Below are 19,768 nucleotides of genomic sequence, written 5' to 3' on the forward strand. Positions count from 1 at the left end.
ATTCCTAACCTTTTCAACTCTGCCTGTAAACCAGCTCCTGAAGTCCTGACAAAATCATTGTAAAATTTCTCGGCACTCTTTTGATCTTACTGATGTCCTTCCTGTAAGTAGATGACCAGAACTGGACTAATACTCTGAATCAGGCTTCTAACCTTCAACGTCAAAACAACATCCTAACCTCTGCACTCATAGCTTTGATGAATGGAGACCAATGTGCGAAAAGTTCTCTTTCGGATGTTATCTATGTGTGATACCACTTTCAAGGTATTATGGATGCAATTCATGTTCTATTCCTACCCTAGTTTGTCCTCCCAACGTGCAACACCTCACACTTGTCTGGCTCAGCTTCCATCTTCCAACATCCTACCCAATTTTTCCAGCTGGTCGAAATCTCGCTGCAAGCTTTGATATCTTTTCTGCCTGTCAACTACGCTCCCAGTCTTGATGTCATCCACAAATCTGCTGAACTGGTTACCACATTACCCTCTAGATCACTAAAATGCAACAATGGGTGCAGCAGGATCCCGGGAAGCACACGATGAGTCACACCGAGGTGATGAGCTGGTAGTGACACAGACTGCGATTGGCACTGAGAACACCTACACTCTTGTCTACTGCAACAAACAAGATAAGATCTCGCGGTGGCATAGCATTTCAATCCAAAATCACATTCGCACACTGCTATACCTATCCACAGCTTCCTCTACTGCCATGATGAGCCAAACACAGGTTGGTGGAGCAAAGTCATATTCCGTCTCAGTAGTCCCCAACCTGCTGTCATTGACACCAATTTCTTTAAGTTAACCTCAGTCACTGTGTCCTCTTCTTTTCTCTCCGCTCGATGCCACCGTCCCCTTAATCCTTCTCACTCCCTTCCCACCCTCACAACCAGATCATCGCGCTCCTTATGTTCACCACGTCCTTCCCTTCATTAAACGCTTCACCGTCCTCTCCTAACGGAATCCTGGCTCGTTCAGTCTATTAGCCCCTTGCCTCTTACATGATTACGTCCTTTTACCATTCCCTCCCAACCACCTTTCCTTCACCTGCATCACCTGCCAGCTTGTACTCCTCACCCTCCTCCAACATGTTACCCTGGCTTCTGCCTCAGTCCTTTCCACTGCCGATGAAGGGCCTCACCTTGAAAAGTCAACTGCTCATTTCCCTCCGAAGCCAAAACTTCTGAGTCCTTCCAGCATTTTGATTGTATTGCTGCTACAGGAGGGGAGGTCTACGGGGTTGGTCGAGGGGGTGTCCTGTCAGTTCGAATCTTAGGACAAAATTTGTTAATATTCAGTCAATCACTACGAAACTATCGCAAATATCAACAATTTACCTCGGCAGTGTTCAGTTTCCCTGCAGTATCACGGTTACTACATTCGGGGGTCTATACGGCTGGTGACAGAAATCTCGTCAGTATCAAACCCAGACAAAGATTGGAAATACTCGGTAACGTGATCGGAAACTCGTAAAGATATAAACATTGTACCTGTATAGAGTTCAATTTCCCTGCTGTATCACGCCTGTTTACAGAATGGTTTAGAATGTCGCTTAGTGCTCCCAATACAGAACGAAATTAATTATGGGCACCCTCTGAATAAACATAGAACTTAAAACATTGCAGACTCTTGTCCCCGTTGCTACGCCCATCCTTTAGCCGAAGTAACACCGATACTAAGACCAATCTAACCCTCCCCAAGATGGCGCACTATATTGTCTTCATCAATATCCCCATCTACGGTTTCTTAAATGTCCCTGAAATATCTGCGTAAGGCAGCATCCCTCCCACCCACCCACCAACCCCGGCAGTGCGTCCCATGTACCCATCACTCTGTGTAAAAGCCAACTGTACATACCGTTCCCCCAAACCAATACTTTTCTCCAATGACTTTAAAACTATTCCTTCTCCGATTAGCCATTGTCACACCGGGCAAACAATGCCAGCTGTCCGCAACATCTGTGTATTTTTTCATCTTACGCAACTCTGTCAAATCTCTTCTCATCCTCCCTCGCTCCAAAGAAAAACAACCCTATCTTGCTCAAACTTTTCTCGCAGGGCATGTCGAGGGAGAATCCTGGTATTTTTACCCCGCACCCTCTCAAAACCTTACGCATCCATCCGATAATGAGGCGACCGAAACTGAACACAATACTGCAAGTGTGGTGTGGTAAGAGAGAAATTATCTCATGTCATGTCCCTGGTTGCTGGGCGCTGTGACTCACGTAGCCCCCTCCTCTCAAACTTATCACCCAGACAAGTCACCTGATCGTGTGACCCAGTAGCGCCAACACGTTCACTGGGAGCGCAGACCATGCCGGAGGGGTGGAACGGCGAGAAGAACGGTCATGATTTCACCAATCCAAGTGGTGAGCAATATCAGGGGAGAAGGACAGAAGCTACAAAGATCTTCCAAACTGGGTAGAATGGGGACTGATGGATCTCCAGCCTTTGACAGGGTTCTGTAGTGGAAGGCATAGGGCAATTAGAGGTCCACAGGATTGGTCGCAGATAGCTCGTCAGCTTGAAAATGTCGGACAACGTTTGGCGCTTGTCAGAAAGTCGCTCAAAATCTAGTACAAACAAAAGGTGGTATGTGCTGAATTGTTGCAGTGATCCTAACCCAAAACGAAACTAATTCTACACACTCTCCGAATAACAGTTGAATTACCCCAAAGCACACCAGTGCGTGATGGGCGCTGTCACACTGCAACTGAAATACCCTCAAATTCATCCGCACAGACCGACCACTTTACCGTTAATCTCAGGTGAACTCCAAGGAAAAACAACTCCTTGGTTAAACAGCACGTTCCCAGACTGAGTAATGACCATTCTCGCGCTGCCCAGTCTAATTTGAAATAGATCTCAGTTCGGGGCTCCGCCCAACAGAGGGAGGCAGACCGCGGCTGCACAGCGCAAAGTAAAATTAACTCAGTGGGTCGGAATCAAAGGAAAAAAGAACAGAGCCGACAGGGGAGCTTCCGGCACTGGGAGAGATCCACAGTGGCGACACTATACAGTGAGAGACGTGTTCGTGGGTCCCCTTTCTAAAGTCCGTGAACCCCCTTTGGAAGAACAATTTTTTCCCAAAACTGCATTAGCTTACACTCGAGAATTTGGTTCTTGATGCAGCGACATCCCAGTTTCTAGGTGGAAATCCCTTAATCCCCACACACATTGCATCTGGAATTGGGAGCGGAGACCCTGAAAGATCCGTTCACTGAATTGTTTCACTAGATCATTATTTCAGCATCGAAAGAAGTCCAGGCCATTGGGGGAGCAGAAGAAGGTGGGGGAGATGAACAAGTGCAGGACCAACAAACGAACAGACAGACCGGGCTATCAGAAAGCTCAAGGTCTTGGCTATGTCGTCCTCAAGAGACGATCCATCTGAATGAGACGGTGCCCGGCGTCGGTCAGATATATCACGGCAGTGTGAAGCCTTGGACAAATTTTGGGACGACTCGGTAAAGTGTTCTGAAATTGGTGCAGATATAAAGAATTTACCTGGGAGGAGTTTCCTGAAGTGTCACTGTTGGACAGAGAATGAAGCAGGAGCGTTGTTCACCGCTCTCAATCCGGAATGAAACTAACTCTGGACACTCGCTGAAATTTATATGGGTTATTTTAGGACACGCCCAGTAATCCACAAACATTTCGTTGCATATTAGCCCCAATGGACAGTTCACCTACTGTCTGGTCTAACTTGAAATACATCTCAGATCGTGGCTCTAACCTTCAGAGTAAGGAAGGGAACAGCTGCACTGTAGCAACCTTAGAGGCAAACAAAGGGGAACAACAGAACCGGCAACTGGAAGAACTAACAGGCAGAATAGACAAAGGAGACAGCAGATGTTGTTTATTTGGATTTTTAGAAATCCCTTGACATGGTGGCGCACATGAGGCTACTAAACACTATAAGAGTTCATGGCTTTGCAGGAAACACACTAGCATGTGCAGAAAGTTAGCCGACAGACAGGAGCAAAAAGTGACTGTGTGAGAGCCGTTTTTGGTTGACTGCGGTGTCCCGTGGGGACGCGGTGTAGTGACTGATTTTTTTCACTTCCTACATCAAAATGCCATGTCACTTCTACATTACAGTCCCACTCTTACATTACTGAGCTAACCCTACGTTACAGTGTCTCTCCATATAACCATATAACAATTACAGCACGGAAACAGGCCGTCTCGGCCCTTCTAGTCCCTGCCGACGCTTAAACTAACGTAGTCCCAGTGGCCCGCACTCTGCCCATAACACTCCATTCCTTTCCTGTCCATATACCTATCCAATTTTACTTTAAATCACAATACCGAACCTGCCTTTACCACTTCTACTGGAAGCTCATTCCACACAGCTACCACTCTCTGAGTGAAGAAATTCCCCCTCATGCTACCCTTAAACTTTTGCCCCTTAACTCTCAAATCATGTCCTTTTGTTTCCATCTCTCGTACTCTCAAGGGTAAAAAGCCTATCCACGTCAACTCGATCTATCCCCCTCATTATTTTAAATACCTCTATCAAGTCCCCCCTCAACCTTCTACACTCCAAAGAATAAAGACCTAACTTGTTCAACCTTTCCCTGTAACTTAGGTGCTGAAACCAAGGTAACATTCTAGAAAATCTCTTCTGATATCTTTCCTATAATTCGGTGACCAGAACTGTACACAATATTCCAAATTCGGCCTTACCAGTGCCTTGTACAATTTTAACATTACATCCCAACTCCTGTACTCAATGCTCTGATTTATAAAGGCCAGCATACCAAAACCTTTCTTCACCACCCTATCCACATGAGATTCCACCTTCAGGGAACTATGCACCATTATTCCTAGATCACTCTGTTCTACTGCATTCTTCAACGCCCTACCATTTACAATGTATGTCCTATTTGAATTATTCCTACCAAAATGTAGCACCTCACATTTATCAGCATTAAACTCCATCTGCCATCGTTCAGCCCACTCTTCTAACTGGCCTAAATCTCTCTGCAAGCTTTGAAAACCTATTTCATTATCCAAAACGCCACCTACCCACCTATCTGCATACTTACTAATCCAATTTACCACGCCTTCATCCGGATCATTAATGTATATGACAAACAATATTGGACCCAATACAGCACCCTGAGGCACACCACTAGTCACCGGCCTCCAAACTGACAAACAGTTATCCACCACTACTCTCTGGAATTTCCCATCTAGCCACTGTTGAATCCATTTTACTACTTCAATATTAATACCTAATGATTGAACCTTCCTAACTGACCTTCCGTGAGGAACCTTGTCAAAGGCCTTACTGAAGTCCATATAGACAACATCCACTGCTTTACCCTCGTCAACTTTCCTCGTAACCTCTTCAAAAAATTCAATAAGGTTTGTCAACCATAAACTTCCAATCACAAATCAATGCTGACTATTCTTAATCAGATAGATAGATAGATAGATAGATAGATAGATAGATAGATAGATAGATAGATAGATAGATAGATAGATAGATAGATAGATAGATAGATACTTTATTCATCCCCATGGGGAAATTCAACTTTTTTTCCAATGTCCCATACACTTGTTGTAGCAAAACTAATTACATACAATACTTAACTCAGTAAAAAAATGATATGCATCTAAATCACTATCTCAAAAAGCATTAATAATAGCTTTTAAAAAGTTCTTAAGTCCTGGCGGTTGAATTGTAAAGCCTAATGGCATTGGGGAGTATTGACCTCTTCATCCTGTCTGAGGAGCACTGCATCGATAGTAACCTGTCGCTGAAACTGCTTCTCTGTCTCTGGATGGTGCTATGTAGAGGATGTTCAGAGTTTTCCATAATTGACCGTAGCCTACTCAGCGCCCTTCGCTCAGCTACCGATGTTAAACTCTCCAGTACTTTGCCCACGACACAGCCCGCCTTCCTTACCAGCTTATTAAGACGTGAGGCGTCCCTCTTCTTAATGCTTCCTCCCCAACACGCCACCACAAAGAAGAGGGCGCTCTCCACAACTGACCTATAGAACATCTTCAGCATCTCACTACAGACATTGAATGACGCCAACCTTCTAAGGAAGTACAGTCGACTCTGTGCCTTCCTGCACAAGGCATCTGTGTTGACAGTCCAGTCTAGCTTCTCGTCTAACTGTACTCCCAGATACTTGTAGGTCTTAACCTGCTCCACACATTCTCCATTAATGATCACTGGCTCCATATGAGGCCTAGATCTCCTAAAGTCCACCACCATCTCCTTGGTCTTGGTGATATTGAGACGCAGGTAGTTTGAGTTGCACCATATCACAAAGTCCTGTATCAGTTTCCTATACTCCTCCTCCTGTCCATTCCTGACACACCCCACTATGGCCGTGTCATCAGCGAACTTCTGCACATGGCAGGACTCCGAGTTATATTGGAAGTCTGATGTGTACAGGGTGAACAGGACCGGAGAGAGTACGGTTCCCTGCGGCGCTCCTGTGCTGCTGACCACCGTGTCAGACCTACAGTCTCCCAACCGCACATACTGAGGTCTATCTGTCAAGTAGTCCACTATCCAATCCACCATGTGAGAGTCTACTCCCATCTCCGTTAGTTTGTGCCTTAAGATCTTGGGCTGGATGGTGTTAAAGGCACTAGAGAAGTCAAGGAATGTAATCCTCACAGCACAACTGACCCCATCTAGGTGAGAGAGTGATTTGTGCAGCAAATACGTGATAGCATCCTCCACTCCAGATAATTATATATACCATCTCTAAGAATACTTTCCATTAATTTACTCACCACTGACGTCAAACTGACAGGCGTATAATTGCTAGGTTTACTCTTAGAATCCTTTTTAAACAATGGAACCACATGAGCAATACGCCAATCCTCTGGCACCATCCCCGTTTCTGATGACATTTGAAATATTTCTGTCAGAGCCCCTGCTATTTCTACACCAACTTCCCTCAAGGTCCTGGGGAATATCCTGTCAGGACCCTGAGAATGATGCACTTTTATTTTCCTATCAAGGTGCCAGTACTTCCTCCTCTTTAATCATCATAGTTTCCATAACTTGCTTACTTGTTTCCCTTAACTTACACAATTCAATATCCTTCTCTTTAGTGAATACTGAAGAAAAAAAATTGTTCAAACTCTCCCCCAGCTCTTTTGGCTCCACACATAGCTGTCCACTCTGATTCTCTAAGGGACCAATTTTATCCCTCACTATCCTTTTGCTATTAATATAACTGTAGAAACCATTCGGATTTATTTTCACCTTACTTGCCAAAGCAACCCCATATCTTTTTAGCTTTTCTAATTTCTTTCTTAAGATTCTTTTTACATTCTTTATATTCCTCAAGCACCTCATTTACTCCATGCTGCCTATATTTATTATAGATCTCCCTCTTTTTCCGAACCAAGTTTTTCAATATCCCTTGAGAACCATGGTGCTCTCAAACTTTTGACCTTTCCTTTCAACCTAACTGGAACATAAAGATTCTGTACCCTCAAAACGTCACCTTTAAATGACCTCCGTTTCTCTATTACATCCTTACCATAAAACAAATTGTCCCAATCTACTCCTTCTAAATCCTTTCGCTTCTCCTCAAAGTTAGCCCTTCTCCAAACAAAAATCTCAACCCTGGATCCACTCCTATCCTTCTCCATAATTATATTGAATCTAATGGTATTGTGATCACTGGACCTGAAGTGCTCCCCAACACATATGTCCATCACCTGACCATTCTCATTCCCGAACAGGAGATCCAACACTGCCCCTTCTCTAGTTGGTACCTCTGTGTATTGCTGCAAAAAAGTATCCTGCACACATTTTACAAACTCCAAACCATCCAGCCCATAAACAGAATGGGCTTTTCAGTCTGTGTGTGGAAAATTAGAATCTCCCACAATCACAACCTTGTGCTTACTACAAATATCTGCTAACTCCTTGCAAATTTGCTCCTCCAATTCTCTCTCCCCATTAGGTGGTCTATAATACACCCCTATAAGTGTTACGACACGTATTCCACCCAAATAGCCTACCTAGATGAGCGCTCTAATCTATCCTGCCAAAGCATCGCTGTAATATTTTCTCGGACAAGCAATGCAACACCTCCTCCTCTTGCCCCTCTGATTCTATCACACCTGAAGCAACGAAATCCAGGAATATTTAGTTGCCAATCATACCCCTCCTGCAACCATGTTTCACTAATAGCTACAACATCATATTTTCAGGTATCAATCCATGCTCTAAACTCATCCACCTTTCTTACAATGCTCCTAGCATTAAAATAGATGCATTTAAGAATCTCTCCACCTCTTCCTTTCTGTTTATCCATAACAAAGCAATCAACTTTATTATATTTTTCTTCCTTCTCCCTTACATCTTCGGTCTGAGCACTCCTCCTCTCTATTACTTGCCTGTCCTCCCTCATACACTGTCTACTAGCTTTCTCTATTTGTGAACTAACCTCCTCTCCCCTAGTCTCTTCAAATTGATTCCAACCCCCCAACCATTCTAGTTTAAAGTCTCCCCAGTAGCATTAGCAAATCTCCCCGCCAGGATATTGGTCCCCCTAGGATTCACGTATAACCCGTCTTTTTTGTACAGGTCACACCTGCCCCAAAAGAGGTCCCAATGATCGAGAAACTTGAATCACCACCCCCTGCTCCAATTACTCAGCCACGAATTTATCTTCCAACTCATTCCTACTCTCACTGTCCTTGACTTGATAATTTGACCTTGGTCAGGTGAAATACATGTCTATCCTCCCTCACACACTGTCTACTAGCTTTCTCTATTTGTGACCTAACCTCCTCTCCCCTAGTCTCTTCAAATTGATTCCAACCCCCCAACCATTCTAGTTTAAAGTCTCCCCAGTAGCATTAGCAAATCTCCCCGCGAGGATATTGGTCCCCCTAGGATTCACGTATAACCCGTCTTTTTTGTACAGGTCACACCTGCCCCAAAAGAGGTCCCAATGATCGAGAAACTTGAATCACCACCCCCTGCTCCAATTACTCAGCCACGAATTTATCTTCCAACTCATTCCTACTCTCACTGTCCTTGACTTGATAATTTGACCTTGGTCAGGTGAAATACATGTCTATCCTCCCTCACACACTGTCTACTAGCTTTCTCTATTTGTGACCTAACCTCTTCTCCCCTAGTCTCTTCAAACTGATTCCCACCACCCAACCATTCTAATTTAAAGTCTCTCCTGTAGGTCCCAATGATCCAGAAACTTGAATTCCCTGCCCCCTGCCACAATCCCTCAGTCACGCATTTATCCTCCACCTCATTCCTACTCTCACTATCCTTGTTTTGAAAACTTGACCTTAGGTGAAAAGAATACTCGACTCCTGAGCCTCGTTTCAGGTCCTTCATTTTACTTGGTACCAAGGAGAAAGAGGGCTAGTCTCCACGAGCTCCAGACTCTACTCTCCTGTAACACTAGCGTCTTTATATACAGTTCTGTATAGTAACAGCAGATTTATTATAATATATCCAATCATTGTGTAGAAACATTACCATGCCCTAACAATATGTTACCATTCACTAAAAAAATCTTGGAGTGAAAGGAGCAGTTACAAGTTCAACTGTCTTGCAGAGCTCAGCATGGTAGTTTCCATTTCTCTGGTCGCAGCAGATCACCCATACCTTATCTCGCAAGAGTTATCACCTCCTGTTTTCTATTTGCACACAAGGGACTTTGCCTTGCAGTATTCATTGTCCCTAGTCACGTAGCTAATTAACCCTTTTCCTCCACACTCCGACAATACAGAGTCAGCACTTCTGTCACCACCAACTCCTACATTAAAGTGCCATCCCTGTATTACTATATCACTCCTACGTATTTCTATATATATAAAATATCTTTGTTACAAAATCAGTTCTATATATACAAAACAGTGACTAACACAATTACTTCACTACATATACACAATAAACATTAAACTAAAATGTTTCCATCTCTGTCAATGGTGGCAATAATTGCCTCGCGGAGAACTGTGGTCCCAGAACACCTCTATGGTCACCGTGGACTGTGCATGTTCCCTCTACATTACAGTGTCACTCCTACATTACCCTGTCACCACCAACGTTACCGCCCCACTCCTGTGTTACAATGTCACTCTCACAATGCAATGTCACCCCTATGATACAGTATCACTCCTACATTATCGTGCAACTCTAACATTAAAATGCTATCCCTATATTACCATGTCACTTCTGCATTGTAGTGGCACTTCTACATCACAGTGTAACTCCTACATTACAGTGTCACCCCGACATTACCGAGTCACTCCTATATACAGTTTCACTTCTACTGAGAGTGTCATTCCTACATTACAGTGGTTCTCCTATATTACAGTGCCACCCCAACATTACCAAGTCACCCGTACATTACAGTGTCACTTCTACATTACAGTCCCACAATTATATTACCAAACTAACCCTACGTACTGTCACTCCTTTTCTTGGAAATTTCACCTTAGTCAGGTGAAAAGAATACTCGACTCCTGAGCCTCGTTTTGGATCCATTATTTTTACTTGGTACCAAGGAGAGAGAGGGCTAGACTTCACCAGCTACTGACTCTAATCTCCTGTTATAATAGCATCCTTTTGTACAGTTCACATAGTAACCGCAGATTTATTATAATAAGTTCAATCATTGTATAGAAACATTACCACACTCAAACAATATGTTACCATTCACTAAAGAAATCTTGGAGTGAAAGGAGCAGTTACAAGTTGAACTGTCTTGCAGAACTCAGCATGGTAGTTTCTGTTTCTGTGGTTGCAGCAGATTGGACTCATCTTAACTCGCAAGAGTTATCACTTCCTGTTTTTTATTTGCACGCAATGGGCTTTGCTTTGCAGTGTCCATTGTCCCCAGTCACGTAGCTAATTAACTCTTTTCCTCCACACTCCGACATTACAGAGTCAGCACCTATGTCACCATGCCACTCCTACATTAAAGTGCCATCCCTGCATTACCATATCACTCCTATATATATTTATATATACAAAATGCCTTTGTTACAAAATCAGCTCTATATATACAAAACAGTGACTAACACAATTACTTCACTACAAGTACACAATAAACATTAAACTAAAATGTTTCCATCTCTGTCAATGGTGGCAATAATTGCCTCGCGGAGGACTGTGGTCCCAGAACACCTCTATGGTCACCGTGGACTGTGCATGTTCCCTCTACATTACAGTGTCACTCCTACATTGCCCTGACACCACCTACGTTCCCGCCCCACTCCTGTGTTACAATGTCACTCCTACATTACCGTGCAACTCTTACATTAAAATGCTATCCCTATATTACCATGTCACCAGAAGCCATGGATAACCACGGAGTTGCATGTGCTGCTGAGGACCCATGACTCCGCCTTCAGAGCAGACGACAAGGCAGCTCTAACAACAGCAAGGGCCAAACTGTCGTGGGCCATCAGAGGGGCAAAGTGTGCACAAGCCCAGCAAAACCACAGCCACTTCCAGGACAGCGGCGACACGTGACACACGTGGAAGGGCATCCAGGACATCACAAATTACAAGACAACATTACCTGACTGTGCCAGTTATGCCTCCCTCCCAGATGCGCTGAATAACTTCTACGTCCGTTTTGAGGCAGAAAATGATGTGGCGGCGAGAAAATACAACCCCCCCCCCCCCACACACACACAAATGACCAGGTGCTGTGTCTCACCATGGCCAACATGAGAAGAACCCTGTGCAGGGTCAACCCACGGAAGGCTGCTGGACCAGACAACATCCCTGGTAGAGTGCTCAAAGGATGTGCAGACCAGCTGGCAGATGTTCTCACTGACATCTTCAACATCTCCCTGAGCAGCGCCACCATTCCAACGTGCTTCAAGGCGGCCACCATCGTCCCCGTGACGAAGAAGTCTTCAGTGTCCTGCCTAAATGACTACCGACCCGTTGCACTCACATCCATCATCATGAAGTGTTTCGAGAGGCTCATCATGAGGCATATCAAGACACTGCTGCCCCCCTAATTGGACCCCCTACAGTTTGCGTGCCGTCCCAACTACTCAACAGACGACGCCATTGCCATCATCCTCCACCTGGCCCTAACCCACCTGGGCAAGAAAGACACATATGTTCGGATGCTGTTCATAGACTTCAGTTCAGCATTCAACATAATCATCCTTCAGAAACTGATTGGAAAGCTGAGCCTACTGGGCCTGAACACCTCTCTCTGCAACTAAATCCTAGACTTCCTGACTGGGAGACCTCAGTCAGTCTGGATCGGGAGCAGCATCTCCAACACCATCACACTGAGCACAGGGGCCCCCCAGGGCTGTGTGCTCAGTCCACTGCTGTTCACTCTGCTGACCCACAACTGTGCTGCAACACATACCTCGAACCATATCATCAAGTTCGCCGATGACACAACTGTGGTGGGTCTCATCAGCAAGAACGACGAGTCAGCTTACAGAGAGGAGGTGCAGCGGCAAACGGACTGGTGCAGAGCAAACAACCTGTCTCTGAATGTGAACAAAACAAAAGAGGTGGTTGCTGACTTCAGGAGGGCACGGAGCAACCACTCCCCGCTGAACATCGATGGCTACTCGGTAGAGATCATTAAGAGCACCAAATTTATTGGTGTTCACCGGGCAGAGAATCTCACTTGGTTCCTCAACATCAGCTCCATAGCAAAGAAAGCCCAGCCGCATCTCGACTTTCTGTGAAAGCTGAGGAAAGTCCATCTCCCACCCCCCATCCTCATCACATTCTACAGGGGTTGTATTGAGAGCATCCTGAGCAGCTGCATCACTGCCTGGTTCTGAAATTGCACCATCACGGATTGCAAGACCCTACAGCGGATAGTGAGGTCAGCTGAGAAGATCATCGGGGTCTGTCTTCCCGCCATCATGAACACTTACACTACACGCTGCATCTGCAAAGCAAAGCATTATGAAGGACCCCACGCACCCCTCATACAAACTCTTCTCCCTCCTGCCTTTCTCCGTTTCTCCCTCCTGGAAAAAGGCATCGAAGCATTTGGCTACTCACATAGTACTCACATACTATGTAACAGTTTCTTCACCCAAGCTATCAGACTCCTCAATACCCAGAGCCTGGACTGACACCTTGCCCTATTGCCGTGTTTATTATTTATTGTAATGCTTGCACTGCTTTGTGCACTTTATGAAGTCCTGGGTAGGTCTCCAGTCTAGTGTAGTTTTTTTTTCTCTGTGGTGTTTTTTACATAGTTCAGTCTAATTTTTGTACTGTGTCATGTAACACTATGGTCCTGAAAAACGATGTCTCGTTTTTACTATGTACTGTACATAGCAGTTATGGTTGATATGACAATAAAAGTGACTTGACTTGAGCTTGGCCCAGTTCCTCTCTCATACCACTGTAATTTCCTTTGTTCCACTGAAATATCGATACACTTGATACCAGCTTCTCCTTTTCAAATTTGAAACTGAACTCAATCATATTATGATCACTACTTCCAAGGGGTTCCATTACCTCTAGCTCCCAAATCGCCTCAGGTTCATTACACAGCGCCCAATCCAAAACAGCTGATCCCCTGGTGCATTTATGGACAAGCTGCTCCAAAAAGCCATCCCGTAGGCATTCTACAAACTCCCTCTCCTGAGATCCAGTACCTTCCTGACTTTCCCAATCCACTTTCATATTAAAATCTCCCATAATTAAGTTGACATTTTCCTTCTGACATGCTTTTTCTATTTCCAGCTGTAACTTGTAGTCCACATTTTGGCTGCTATTTGGAGGTCTGTATAGAACTGCTATTAGTGTTTTTATAGCCTTGCCATTTCTTAACTTGACCCATAAGGAGGATTCTACCTCTACTGATCCTATGTCCCCTCTTTCTAGTGATTTGATATTGTTGCTTACCATTAGGGCCACGCCACTCCTTTTACCTACCTTCCTATCTTTCCTATACACTGTGTATCCTTGGACATTCAGCTCCTAATCACATCCATCATTTAACCATGACTCGGTGATGGCCAAAATGTCATATATTTTTACCTGTAGCTGTATAACAAGGTCATCCACTTTATTTCTAATGCTGTGTTCATTTAAGTACAGTACATTTAGATCAGTATCTGTTACTGATTTTGCTATATTTCTATCGCACAGCAGATTCTCCTGTCTATTCACCTGCCTGTCCTTCTTGCCATCTTTGCTGCTCAGTATCTTTGACTTATTTCTATTTTCCTCTTCCTCGACCCTAACACCCTGGTTTTCTTCCCCCTGCCAACTTAGTTTAAACCCTCACTAACAGATATATTAAACAATCCCACCAGGATATTAGTACCCTTTGAGTTCAGGTGTAACCCATCGTTTTTGTATAAGTCAAACCTCCCCCAAAATAAATCCCAATGATCCAAGAATTTGAAGCCCTGCCCCCTGCACCAGTTACTTATCCACACATTCATCTGTGTAATTCTGCTATTCTTACCTTTATTAGTGTGTGGCTCAGGCAGTAATCCTGAGATTATTACTCTGGAAGTCTGACTTTTCAATTTTCTTCTTAGCTCCCAGTAATCTTCCTTCAGGACCTCCTCTCTTTTTCTGTTTGTGCAATCGATACCAACATGTACCAAGACTTCTGGCTGCTCAACCTCTCTCCTCAGAATCTCTGGACCCGACCTGAGATATCTCGTATCCTGGCACCAGGGAGGCAACACATCATCCAGGTATCCTTGTTCGGCTCGCAGAATCACTTGTCTGTTCCCCTCACTATGGAATCCCCTATAACTACTGCATTTCTCCTTGCTGTCTTGATCACGGCACTGGACAGAGTGCCAGACTCCCGTTCGTTGTGCTCTTTCTCTGTCTGGTCAACCTCTCCAACAGTATCTAAAACTATATATCGATTCCTGAGGGGGACTGTCACAGAGGTGTTGTCCACTTATCTCTCTGTAGGTATTATCAATTACCTCTTCTCTTTCCCTAATTAGCTGAAGGCCATCACGTTGCAGCTCCATATCCCTAACACGGTCCTTAAGGAGCCGCATCTCAATGCACTTGGTGCAGCTGTAATCCTTGGGGAGGCTGGGAGTCTCCCAGGGCCCCCACATCTGGCACTTCAAGCACAACACTAATCCTAGATGCATACCTCTAATGCTACTGTTATTACTAAATAAATAAACCTATAACTTACCCCTTTACTATAAGACTCAACGGTCGCAGGAAGCCTCTTCTTGTTTCCACCTAAGCCTGTTGAGCCAAAGCCCTATCACTCTGATTCCTCTCACTCCGCTGCCCGCTCCAACACTGCCCACTGGATATGGCAGTGTTCTTCTTAAGCCTTCTGCTCTCTGAGGTCACATACCTGTGCAGTTGTGCCTCTTTTATACCAAGTAGTTTAAAAAATCTATCTGAATTTTCTCCCAAAAAGCGTCGACTTACTCCGCTGCCTGCTTGCTGTGAATCGAGAAAACCATTGAAACAATGATGGCTTTGTACAATATGGATCGGGAGGGATTCTTTCCTTAGAAAACAGATGAGAGAGGGAAAATGCCAGTAGGCCAGTACTTCCAAGGCAAAGTGTGCCACCTTTGTGATGAAGGCAGGGAAGGGGAGGGAATCCTGGGTTCTGAAGAAATCATCCTGATCCACCAAGTGTCACTGTCCTGATCGTTAATTCCCTGTCTTCTCCTAATTTCCTTTGATTGTGCCACGCTTCCAACCATTAATTAGGACCATTTGCTCCTAATTCTCTTTGATGACGGCACACCTGGTTTCCATCAGGACCTGCAGCACAGGAACCCTGACGTTATAATCACTAGTTGCCAGATCGTTGGTTTTCCATGTGTGGTAATTAACATTTCCAGGCCTCTTAGGATCTTGTGTTCTAAGTTTTACTCCAGTTTTGAGGTTTACCTATGAAACTCCATCTCTCTGTGTCAATGTTCTGTGTTAAGGCTCTGTGTCAAGATCCCTCCTGTTTGCTGTTCAATGCTCACACCCACGTCAGCATCCTAACTTAATCTCCGTGCCTGTGTCCTGCGCTTGGGTTTGCCTCATTTATTGCAACTGAACGATCTGGCCACAATGGATCCAGTGGACACGAATACCCTGCAACAAGACTTCGCCAACCAGGGTTCTCTTCTGGGTCTACACAACCAGCTCCTCCATGAGGTCAAAGAGAACCTCCGTTCCCTGTCTGCTGACTTAACGAAGATCGGTGACCAGGTGAACCATGTATCCACTCACTTTATTCAACACACTCCGGGAACTCTGTCTAACCAGCCCGGACAGCCTGCAGTGGCAACCGCCTACATGTCAGCAACACCCCCGCCAAGAGAGCCACACATACCTGAACCAGAACACTACACTGGGGATTTGGGGAAGTGCCGGGCCTTCCTTCTGTAATGCTCCTTGGTGTTCGAACAGCAGTCGTCCACGTACTCCACGGATAAGTCAAAGATAGATTATATCATGGGGTTGTTGCAGGGAAATGCCTTACTGTGGGCTACAGCTGTTTGGGATAATCAGCCGGATATCTGCTCTTCTTTCCCCACTTTTATTGCAGAAATGAGAAAGATCTTTGACCACCCCATCCGTGGTAAAGATGCCGCTAAGCGTCTACTCACTGTCCGTCAGGGCTCACACAGTTTTGCCGAATATTCCGGATGTTTGCGGCCAACTCAGGGTGGAACGATGAGGCACTCCAAGGGGTATTTCGGAATGGTCTCAGTGACATTGTAAAAGATGATCTGGCAGCAAGAGACAATACTGAGAGCCTAGACTCCTTGATCTCCCTAGCCACCAGGTTGGAAAAATCGGCCCCGAGAACACCATAGAGAAAGAATTGCTCGCCCACCACCTTTGGCTACTCCATGGCACTTATTTCCACCACCCGCCAGAACTCCTCCTGCTCCTACAGTAGCTCCCAGCTTGGCCGTTTCCACTGCTCCGGGAGAGGAACCCAAGCAGCTGGGACGGAACCGCTTTCCCCCCACAGAACGTCTCCGGAGATTGAGAGCGGGTGAGTGTCTATATTGCACCCAGTCCAGCCACTTCCATGCTACCTGTCCTCTTCGGCCAAAAAGGGAAGGCTCACCAGTAGAAACGGGGACCCTGGTGAGCCAGACAACATTCCCTTCTGTCCCACGAACCCGGATGCAGATCCAAGCTACTTTACATTACAACCAACAGTCCCTGCCTCTGTCAGCTCTAGTGGAGTCCGGCGCTGAAGGAAAACTTTTGGATGAAAACATGGCTTCCCAGGCCGGAATTCCTTGCGAGCGTTTGAGTACCTCTTTGGAAGTCCCAAGCACTGGATGGCAGACTGCTGGCCCAAGTCACACATTGCACACCAACCCTGTTTCTCTTTCTTTCCAGGAACCATAGGGAACAGGTACAATTCAATTTAATTTCCTCTCCTCAAGCTCCGATAGTTCTTGGTTACCCCTGGTTAAGCCACCATAACATAACACCATAACACCACATCGACTGGTCCACTGGGAAGATAGTCAGCTGGAGTCCGTTCTGTCACTCCACTTGTCTACAATCGGCCCTTTCCCCTGTGAATGTCACCACAACCTTGTCTGCCTCTGAAACTCCCAGCAGAGTATCATGATCTGGGAGAAGTGTTTAGCAAACAACCAGGACTCTTTCTCTGCCTCCACATCACCCTTACGATTGTGCAATTGACCTTCTCCCCGGAGCCTCTCTTCCCACCAGTCAGCTGTATAACCTGTCCCGGTCAGAAAGGGAAGCAATGGAGGCTTACCTAAATGACTCTCTCGCATTATACGACCCTCATCTTCCCCTGTAGGCGCAGGTTTCTTCTTTGTGGGGAAGAAAGACGGCTCACTGCGCCCCTGCATTGACTACCGTGGCCTGAATGGCATCACCATAAAGAATATGTATCCACTACCCCTTACCAACTCTGCTTTCCAGCCCCTTCACGGAGTCACCATTTCCTCTAAATTGGATCTGTGGAGTGCCTACCACCTGGTCAGGATAAGGGAGGGAAATGAGTGGAAAACAGCTTTTAATGCCCCTCTTGGTCACTTCAAATATCTGGTCATGCCTTTCGGTCTCACCAGTGCCCCCGCCATCTTCCAAGCCCTGATAAATGATGTCCTTAAGTACTTGAATTAACCATTTTGTTTTTGTTTATTTGGACAGCATCTTAATCTTCTCCCGCAGTCTTCAGGAACACACCCACCACGTCCGTCAGATTCTACAGAGGCTTTGGGAGAACAAACTATCCATGAAGGCTGAGAAGTGCGAGTTTCATGTTCCATCTGTCAGTTTCTTAGTGTACATTATCGAGAGCAGGCAAGTGAGGGCAGATCCCAAAAAGATCCGGGCGGTGGCAGAGTCGCCAAAACCCAGACACTCAAGCAACTCTAGTGATTTCTGGCGTTCGCAAACTTCTATTGTCGGTTCATCAGGGATTACAGCCGGGTGGTAGCACCCCTTCCTCGACTCACCTCGCCTAAGACCCCTTTTCACTGGGACCCCAAAGCTGACACTGCTTTCTCGGAACTGAAGAGACTCCCATTCTGGTCCAACCAGACCCCTCTCGCCAATTCATTGTGGAAGTCGACGCCTCCAACTCTGAGGTGGGAGTGGTCCTCTCCCAATGCTCCAGACCAGACCAAAAGCTCCATCCCTGTGCTTTCTTTTCTTGCCATCTATCCCCCACCGAATGGAAACACGACGTAGGGAATCTGGATTTACTGGCCGTCAAACTCGCTTTGGAGGAGTGGAGGCACTGGCTGGAGGGAGCGGAACATCCATTCATTGTCTGGACAGACCATAAGAACCTCGCATTCATCCAAACCGCCAAACGCCTGAATTCCCGCCAAGCCCATTGGGCATTATCTTTTGGCCCTTTCAGATTCACACTCACCTATCATCCAGGTTCCAAGAACGGGAAGCCCGATGCTCTCCCCCGCCAATAAGTCTCCAAGGAGAGCCTTCCCAACCCCGAGACCATCCTTCCACCATCCTGTGTGGTGGCTGCCCTCAAATGAGAGATCGAATCCATAGTCAAAGAGGACAAACAGACTCAACCTGACCCAGGCAATGGACCCTCCAATCGCCTTTTTGTAGCTGACTCTGTTCGATCTCAGGTTCTCCAGTGGGAGCACAATTTTCGTTTCACCTGCCGTCTCGAGATCGGTCAAACTCTGTTCTTTCTGAAGAGACATTTCTGGTGGCCCTCCATGGACCCTGGCACTTGTTCTGTCATCTCTGCCTGTTCTGTTTGTGCCTGCAGAAAAGCCTCCCACAGTCCACTTGCTGGGGTTGCTTCATCCCCTACCTGTCCCTAGCCACCCTTGGACTCAAGATCCCTCCTGTTTGCTGTTCAAAGCTCACGCCCGCGTCTGCATCCTAACTCAATCTCCGTGCCTGTTTCCTGTTCTTGGGTTTGCCTCACTTATTGCATCACCAAGCGACCAATGCTGTAGTTGTGGTGAGAAGGGGCACTGGACCCTGATTGCCCAACGACATGCCGAAATTGTAGAAAAATAGGCCACTGGGTTGGAACTGTCGGGTCCCCCCTTGCTGTCCCACTCCTCGGGCTTCAGAAGGCCGACAGTCGTCAACTTTCTCTTTTACTCACCTCAGCCTTAGGGGTGCCGGTGGTGCAGGCAGCAGCTATCAGACTATCCAGAAGTATGAGAGAAGAGCCCACAGTGGTTGTAAAAATAGGAGATAGTGAGGAGGCTTGGCTGATGGAGATGGCGCTACTCTGTCCCCTAACTCCTGTATACCCCCCCCCCCCCCCCGCGTGAACGTACAAGCTAATGGACAGCTAT

At 46.0% G+C, this 19,768-nt stretch overlaps 1 protein-coding gene across 3 annotated transcripts in view; it reads right to left on the reverse strand.

Annotated features, from left to right (window-relative positions):
* The window catches only part of LOC140729959 (T-cell-specific guanine nucleotide triphosphate-binding protein 2-like), a 35,902-nt gene extending 16,961 nt beyond the window's left edge, over positions 1-18,941 (reverse strand). Inside the window, exons 1-2 of one of the 3 annotated variants that reach the window (XM_073050130.1) lie at positions 3,506-3,571; positions 1,141-1,270 (exon numbers count right to left, since the gene is read on the reverse strand). The gene's annotated coding sequence lies outside the window, so the exon portion shown is untranslated. Of the gene's footprint in view, positions 1-1,140; positions 1,271-3,505; positions 3,579-18,855 lie in introns of those variants that run through there. The other 2 variants (XM_073050131.1, XM_073050129.1) reach the window with 2 other exon arrangements.
* Between the last annotated feature and the right edge of the window lie 827 nt (positions 18,942-19,768).

Source organism: Hemitrygon akajei, chromosome 7 (genome assembly GCF_048418815.1).
Source record: "Hemitrygon akajei chromosome 7, sHemAka1.3, whole genome shotgun sequence".
Taxonomy (NCBI): domain Eukaryota; kingdom Metazoa; phylum Chordata; class Chondrichthyes; order Myliobatiformes; family Dasyatidae; genus Hemitrygon; species Hemitrygon akajei.